Genomic DNA, 9265 nt, shown 5'->3' with positions numbered 1-9265 from the left:
TCTCCATCCAGCACGCAGAGTGGCGCAGGAAGAGGCATTGGGCTGGGTTTAAGGTAGTCCTGATTGCTACTGGGAGGATTCTCCGAGGTCCTAGCGCTCAGCCCTACCTGCTGCAATACAGATACGGTTCCAGCTTTATTCACTAAGTATCTCTCTTACTGCTCTGCGGCAACGTATGCGTGCACATAATTAAATACATGGCCAGAAACTTTACGGTATAAATGAAGCACGTGCTTAATGTATAAAGCTACACTGCTGCTGGAAGCAGGATCTTTTTGGAGACCCCTGCAGAGCCCTGTCCACCATGGCACTGGATAAAACAGCATTATCATTGTCACTGGAAAACTACTCTGAAGGTGGATTGTGACATTCCCGGTGTTATTTGCGATAGGGGACTTAGAGCCTGGTCACTGACGGTCTGGAAATCAACCCCGCTCTTGCGAATGTAGATAGAAATACCAGCCTCTGTGTCGGAGCAAATCATCGCTGGTTACACTGACAAGTGCATGCCAGGGACACTGGATGCCAGCCACCTGTCCCCACGAAGCACAGCGTGGAAATTCGATCGGTCACCTGGAAGTTTGTGAAACACTTTTATTGGAGCCCCATTATTCTTCAGCTCTACCACGTGGATGTTTTCCTTGGCTGGAGCCTGACCCGCTTTCAGCGCTGTCGCATCACACAGCGCATAAGAGGCGAGGGGCGCTGGGGAGCCGCGGCAGCCAGAAGTAGTTCAACTCGCACGGGAGGGGGCACTTTTGGGACAGCTCTACCCTGCCTTTCTTCTCTACCGGGATCTACGGTACTCACACGCCAGGGAGATCCTCGCTCTCTGCTTGGAAGCAGCTGTAGACTCCGGCAGTTCAGAATCAGGATAAGAGCGTGGGATTATAAACGGCGTTTAAGGCTCGGGAGCATGCAGTGGAGAATCTGGACAGTGTCCCCGTGCTGCTTCCAAAGTCTCCTGCAGCAGCCGACTCCCTTAATGCTTCACGGCGAAATCACTTCTCTGTGAACCGGACTCTTCGACGGGTTTCTGCGAGCAAGCTACAGTCCAATGCAATTTGAAAGTAAACTAATCTGCAAACCCAAATAGTTTACAAATCAGTATTGTCCTCGCAACAATAACACAATGCACCGCAACAATCTGTTGGGGAGAGAGGGGGGCGGAAGGTTACTAGTAAATCTGATGGGTTTTTATTTATTTGTCACCAGCCATATCACCGCAATGAGAAGGAAGTCACCAGAAGGGTCTGTTGATTTGCCGGAAAGATTACATTATATCAAGGTGAGGTTTGAATGGCATGACCCTCTGATGGGGCAGGGCCCAAAGAGGTTAGTGGTGGAGGCTGGAGATATCTTTAAGAGGAAGAATTTTGCAAGCAGATGAAAAATAATGTATTTGGTGGTTCTTTTATGTGGGTGGCTATCAAGGAGCTGGTGTGACCCCTCTCACCTTTCCCAGCTACAACAGTTTGAAGTACAGAATGGACAATATTCAGTTTTGGACTAGCAACAGATTTAAAATCCAATATCTCACTGCATAATGGGACTAGAAATTTGTACTTTATGTTCCTGGAGAGGAGCTGGGAGCCACCTTCCCACTTGTTTCTAGCCCTGGTAAACAACCACATATCAGACGCTCAGATCACTTTGTTATATTACCACTGCTGTGTCAACAATACAAACCTTCATTGCCCATTAGTCCAATTTTCTAACAAGCAATTTCATGCTCTCTCATGTCACCCATTACGTATGGAAAAAGCTTCCCCATAATATCCCAAAAGTCACTACAGAACAGTCTTCAAATATGTTAATGGCTATTATAGAGAGGACGGTTCTCCATGTCCACTGAGGTTCTGACAGAAGCAATGGGCTTAGTCTACAGCAAGGGAGATTTAGGTTAGATATTAGGAAAAACTTTCTGACTGTAAGGGTAGTTACTTTCTGGAATAGGCTTCTAAGGGAGGTTGTGGAATCCCCATCATTAGAGCTTTTTAAAAAAGTTTGGACAGACACATGTCAAGGATGGTCTTGGTTAACCTAGTTCTGCCTCAGTTCAGGGGACTGGACTGGATGATCTCTTGAGGTCCCTTCCAGCCTTACGATTTTATGATTGTTTTCCTTAAAATCTCTCCTTAAAATTCATCTCTGCCAAAAACACTTGATGTTAGCTAGGCCTGCTGCTTTTTGTGCTAATCATGCATGTTTCACTGTTTTGTTATCTTTCCCCCATGACACACCTGTTGTCTTTCATCATGGGGAGACATTTTTTAATGACCTATGTCTCCCATACCTCATACAATGGATTTTGGTCCCTGACTTGGGCCTCTGGGTGCTACCATAATACAATCTACACCAGCATTAGGTGGGTGTTTGAAAGCTGTTCAGAAGTTTGTAATGTCAGCAGCAGAGATGGATTAGTGGGCAGAGTGCAGGTGAAATGGCTACAAGGTTATCACATGAATAGCAACACCATAGTTAAGAGAAAAAGAGATGCACATACACACATATGGGATATAGAAGTTTTGTGGCGTAAAGGTTTTATCTAACTTGAGACTTTGATGTCTGAATTACTCATAAATATCAAAGCCACACATGAATTATGCAGGACATCCCAAATATTATACCCCTCTTTAAGTAAGTGGTGATCCAGCCTGGCACCATACAAAATCTATACAAGATGCATAATGTCAAATGCACCCCCTCACAAAAGTTTGCCTTTATTGATACCTCAAGCAATATTAAAAGCCTACACTTTTATCCCCAAGACATCCATGTGGAAATGTCTCTACCCCTAGTTCCCTTTAACCAGAATTTCACGCCTACCTCTCTTATATCCTGGTGGAGTTAAAAGGTTGCATCTGCCACAATGAGTCATCAGAAGTTACTTCTCAGCTTTCTACAGGATTTTAACTCCTGCAAACAGAGTGGATCAACACAGTCTTGCATCTCCATGCAGGACTGTAGTTCCTGGCACGCTGTTGCACCACCATATAAACTTCCCATATGTTCCACATAAATGTGATATTTTTGAGATACAGTGCATGTATCATGCACCTTTTACTGCTTCACTTCCACTTTGCCCACCAGCTCATCTCCTGGCCTATTTCTCACATATCAAATTCTGAGCAACTTCTTATAACCACCATCATAAAAAAAACCAATTTGCCATGAGAAAAGAGTCTTCCTTTCCCAAAAACATATGGTGATTCTCCCAAAAATGCTTGGGCCTCACCCCTAGAATGAGCAATACTGAGTCCTGGATCAGTGTTAGGTTTAAGATCCTGTACTTTGTAGAGGGAGAATTGGAAGATTTATACCATTGGAAAGAGAGGATTCTTAGTTTTCCAGAGGGACACAGCATTTGCTTCTGGTCTAGAAAGTCTTGAGTTATCAGATTTTAAATAAGTGACATTTGTCACTATTTTAGGAGGCAGTGTGCCGAGAAGCAGCTACTCTGTGTGTCATGTTCCCTTAATCTGTATAGATATTTACTCATATATCTGCACGAGTTAATGCTGCTTCAAACAACATTAACTCTTATTTTGTGCCTTCAGCCCCCTAAGCAAAAGGAACTGTTTTACCAGATATGGACAGAGGATCCACTGGCAACTTAGAGGAGCCATGCTGCCATGAAGGAGAAGGGATCCAGTCATCACCATGGAGGGATCAGCTCTCAGTGGGGCTCCAACTTCCTTTTCCCATGGGTACCCAGGATCTGCAGAGTTTGCATTCTGTGTGGTCCCACATATAACCCAACAGGTGAATTTAGGGGAGTTTTGCAGGACATCTGTCACTCTTCTGCAAACTTCACTGCAGGATGACATTATACTGGTAATTATTATTACTGATTATGGCATTCTAGGTGCACATGGAATTGTGCAATAGGACTGCGCTAAACATATACCCATGCCTTGAAGTCCTTACATTCTAAGACAATGACCTGGTACAGTGCAAAAGGAAGGAAACAATACATCAAAGGTAACATTGAAAACGTGCTTGTCAGATGCATGCATAAAAACTGGAATTTAGGCATGTGATACTATTTTCAAGTTCTCTCTCAGGAGGGGAGGGATTGAGAATTGAATCAAGGCAGAGAAAAGGTTGTTAGGATTGTGCGCAGGGGATTCAATTAAGTTGGAGAAGTAGAGTTGGTTAGCAAGGAAGATGGCAGAACTGAAGGAGGAAAGAACAAATTTGTAGTGGAGGTCACAGGATTTCCACCAGAGCAACAGCAGAGGAAGCTGAGGCAGGGGGTGAGCCACCGTGGACCTGACTGTGGGAGAGAAGGGCAAAGGAGTCACAGGTGGAGGAGAGTGAAGCATGGAGAGACTCAACAACCATATCATTGGAACAGAGGTCTGAGAGGAGATGCGATGTTATCAGTGCTGATGGACTGGAAGTCAGCAGAATGGCTAAGAGACGAGGCACTGGGGAAACGGGGAGGGCTGATGAGTGCTGCTAAAAGAGACCATGTGATGGTTGGGGAAAGGGAACTGAGCAACAGAGATATCAGAGAGATAGCAGTGCTTGGTAAAGACCGAGTCAAATAAATGGCCTTTTTAATGAGTGGGACAGTTAAACCAGGGCTGCAGGTCAAATGAAGGGGTGAGTGCGAGGAAATATGCAGCTAAGGGGCAGGATAGGTCATCAACATGGAAGCCTAAGTCACCAAGGATGAATGTGGGAGATTGTGAGGAGAGGAAGAGAGTGTTTCTGCTCCTCTCCAAAATGGGTGGAGAGGGAGCTAAGCTATTAATGTAGATACACAAATGAAACCCTAAAAGAAACAAATATGTAGGCAAATGCCACTTTGTTCCGGCAGTTCAAGATTACTGAAACCATATGACTGAAGTAGGTTGGATTAATAAAAGGAAATCTCAGATGGCAGAAGAGTAAAACACACAGGAATCATATTGATCCTGTGCTGGATAATATCACATCATACTTAACTTCTCAGGCGAGAGGATTATAAACCACACTGCAGTAGCATATCCTGCATGAATTTCCTATGACATGATATTTCACCACTTTTAGGAACTAGTGCATGTACCCATATAGAGAACTGGTTCGTCCTCATATTGACAAACATGGCCAAATATGAGAATTCTTCCTGCCCTTGGGAATTAACTGATTGTGTGATTTCAAATGTCATGCTTTAGGTACATACAAAATAATGCTATTATCAATTAGCCACAGCAAACTGCATTATTATATGTATTAACGTGGTCTTATCGAACATATATAGCTCTAGGCCAGTGGTTCTGAAACTTCTGTACTGGTGACCCCTTCCACATAGCAAGCTTCTGCGTGCGACCCCCCTTATAAATTTAGAACACTTTTTTATATATTTAACACCATTATAAATGCTGGAGGCAAAGCGGAGTTTGGGGTGGAGGTTGAGAGCTCGCGACCCCCATGTAATAACCCCGAGACCCCTGAGGGGTCCTGACTCCCAGTTTGAGAACCCCTGCTCTAGGGGATATCTAAAGGTAGATAAGGTGGAAGTATGCATTAAATTGCCAAATATGTTTGAAATTTCTCCCACACATTTCTGTACTGTGATCATACACATATGTTAACTGTTGGCTCATATCTGTTGTTACTTATGAATTATTTACTTTATGATGACTAAATACACTGAACACACAGTATAAACTACAATAAAATGGATTTCTTAGATATGCTAATGACCTCAATATATGAAACACATGCCTGAAAATTGAAAAGAAGAACATTTAAAACTGCCTGTGAAAAATTTTTGAAGAGTTACTCCAGATTACTAGATTTTCATTCACTTCATGTTAATTATATTCACAATATGGTTCTTTTTCACTCGCATACAGCTATGCACTAAATAGCTATTAGCTGGATACTATAGGAACATAGGAATTGCCATACTGTATCAGACCAGTGGTACATTTGGGCCAGTAGCCATTCTTCAATAGTGGCCCGTACCAGCAGCTTCAGAGAAAGGTGCAAGAAATCCTGAAGTAGGCAGATATGGAATAGCCTGCCCAAAAGGAAGTTTATTCCCAAGCTTCACTTGTTAAAGGTTGGCTTATGCCTAGAAGCATGAGGGTTTGTTTGACTTGCTTGTAACTTTTACACCATTAGTCAAGAGAGAGAGTGCTGGTTTATACCAGCTGAAAAATTGGTCCACTGTTGTGTATGCTGGTAAATAAAAAACTGCACTATAACCCTTCTGCTGGTCTGAGTTGGCAGCAACAAGGGCTGTGTTCAATATCTAGGGGTTCCTTTTCAACAATACAACACAAAACCATCTTGAGCCCCCACCCAGTGACATGAGACAATTACACACCACTCCCTGGGCACCTCTAAGAGGCAATACTTCCCCTCTCACAAGCACAGAGTCTGAGTGTAGCAAAAAACCTTTAATAAATAAAGGAAAGTAACTCAGCATTAATTTGGAAAAACACTGCAAAAAGGGTTCAGACACATAAACCATGAGCAAAAGACCCACCCCCCAAGGAAGTTGGACAGTGTCCTTTTCCCCTCAGGTTCTTAAGTCCAGCACCCAAAAGTCCCTTTAACGTGCCCATCCCTTCTCTGAACCCCACTCACAGTTGCTGTCCTTGGTCAGTGCAGACCCAGAGGTCAGAGGTGCATCTGCAAAATTCACCTCCCACCCTGAGTGGAGTGAGGGGTAAGGAGGCATCTTACTCACTCCGCTGCTTGGGCACTCGCTTGCCACCCCTCTCTACCAGCCATCCTGCCAGCTGATCGCCATGCCTCTCTGTGGGGCTCTGCTCTGTCCCTCTCTGCCAGCTGCCCTGCTGGCCGCTCATTGTGCTTCTCCACCAGCCACCCTGCAGGCCTCTCACCAAAATGTCTTCACGGCCCACCACTTAACATGGCTCTCAGTGATTTCAGCTGTTAGTGTGGCAGCTTCTTGCATCAGAGACACTGTCCCAAAGCAAGTAGACCTAGACATCAGTGATCTCAGCTCTGCAGCATGGAACAAGACTCTCAATTGGGTGTAAATTAGCTCTGATATTACACAGTAGATAGAGGAAGGGCCTACACTACCAGGTGCAGGTACAAGTGCTAACCTCTCCCCTGGGCTTTGGAACCCATGTCCCCTGACTAGCAAGTGCTGTTTAGTTGAGGGTGAGTCCCTCCATCAGGGTATGCCAGGCACAGTTCTGCTGCCCTCAATTCATACAACAAGGATAACAACCCTTTATTACTCCTGCCCCAATAACAAAGACACTGGGGATCCAACACAGCCAAAAGTGATCATTTGGGCAAGCAATCCCATCATGCTGAGCACTTAAGCAGGGTAAGTGTGCCCATGCAAACAAAATAAGGTCTTCCACAGCTCATCACTAGATGTCAGAGGAAAGCTCATTCAGACTCTGCTTACATCGGTAAGTAGATTAATTTATTGGATGACTGATTCCATCCATCAACAAAATCTACGTCTTTATTAAATTGCTAATACTGTGTATCTGTGACAAGAAATACAGTATCACACAATAGTTTATATTATACTCTAGAATAAAACAGTGCTAATGGAAGGGGCAAGACTGATCACATTGGAAATGAAGTTAGACCGCTCTATAAGCAGATACAATACAGTGTTCCCTATCAATGCCGTTTCAGAAAGGCCTCTTGTAGGGTAAGGGTTCAGTCCTCAGGGCCTCCAGTCAGTTCTGGGATTCCCTACTGAGAGTGTCCTCTGTTGTCCCATTCTTTTTCTTCAACACACACACACACACACACACACACACACACAGAGCTATATATATATAGAATAAAATAATAAAATAAAGGTACATAAATAAATTAAGTTCATTGTACTAAGTAGCAAAGAGTCCTGTGGCACCTTATAGACTAACAGACACAGGACTCTTTGCTGCTTTTACAGACCCAGACTAACACGGCTACCCCCCTGATAATTGTACTAAGTGTTGTGCATGTCACAATGGGGATTACAACACAGGAGTACCTGGCTTTTAGTTCTGGGGTGAGTGCACTCCACTGTCTCTTACGTTATTGCGCTGTTGCTTCTTCTAGTAAAAGGTCAAATTGACTACTCAATAGATGAGCCAGCTCCAGCAAAGCAGACGGAATAGTACCTTGGCCACAAATTGGTCAGGAGTCTACCAACTAATCCAAGGATCAATGGCTGTTGGTTACACAGGGTGGCTGAAGGTGGGACTGTAAATAGCCCATACATTATTGGAAAATTCACCCCAGATTCTTTAATTCCAGTGATCAGTTTACATTTTTAAGGCTATCTTTGCAACCAGAAAGGGCTAGAAACTTCTTTAAAAAATGAAACCTGAGCTTCTCTCTCCCATTTGTGCAGTCGCTGCAGCCATGCGCTACATTATTCCCCAAATCTGGTACTGTTTATATTGGCCCTGTCAGGAAGTTTAGCTACTTCTTTGGGACTTAGTAAATCTGTTGCAAATAATGTTGCAGAAGCTTTGTGCATCCAGTGAAGACTAATGGTGGAATGCAAAGATGGCACAAATGGTAGTATAAATTGCACCCACTTAATTAATGTATAATTTACATGCTGAAGGGGCAGAAGGGCAGGGTTGTAACAGGAAAAGCCCACACTAAAGGATATATGGTGAAATATGGAGAAAGCTATTTTATCTTATACCTTCTTACACCCTCCATTTGGCTACTTTTCCCGCTATAATCTGACCTTCCATCCCACAGAAGATAAATTGCACCCATTTAGCAATGTGTAATTTATACCATATACACTACTTCAGGATTTGGCCCTAGGACCTTGTCATCTGATGGACTGGGCAATATGCATGATCTAACAACAAATAAACATCTTTCACACAGGGACCTTTTTTCCCTGGGCTGGCTTTTGGGATTTAGGGGGCACAGATGCAATCTGTGTTGTTCTATTCAGGAGGTCAGCCAATGATTATAACAGTCCCTTCGGGCCTGAAAATCTATGAAAAAGAAATAAAAGGCTTTCCAAGAAGAAAGGAACCAGCTTAAACTTCAAACTACCCCACTAGCAACTGAGTGTGACTCTTTAGAAGAATTAAATAAATTCATGGAGGATAGGTCCAGCAACGGCTATTAGCCAAGATGGTCAGGGATGCAACCCCACGCTCTGGGTGTCCCTAACCTGTGATGGCCAGAAGCTGGGAGTGAATGACAGCAGATGGATCACCCGATGATTACCTGTTCTGTTCATTCCCTCTGAAGCACCTGGCATTGGCCACTGTTGGGAGACACAATACCGGGCTAGATAGACCATAGG

This window comes from Mauremys reevesii, linkage group 1 (genome assembly GCF_016161935.1).
Source record: "Mauremys reevesii isolate NIE-2019 linkage group 1, ASM1616193v1, whole genome shotgun sequence".
NCBI classification, from domain to species: Eukaryota; Metazoa; Chordata; order Testudines; family Geoemydidae; genus Mauremys; species Mauremys reevesii.
Note: the sequence above shows the minus strand (reverse complement) of the source record.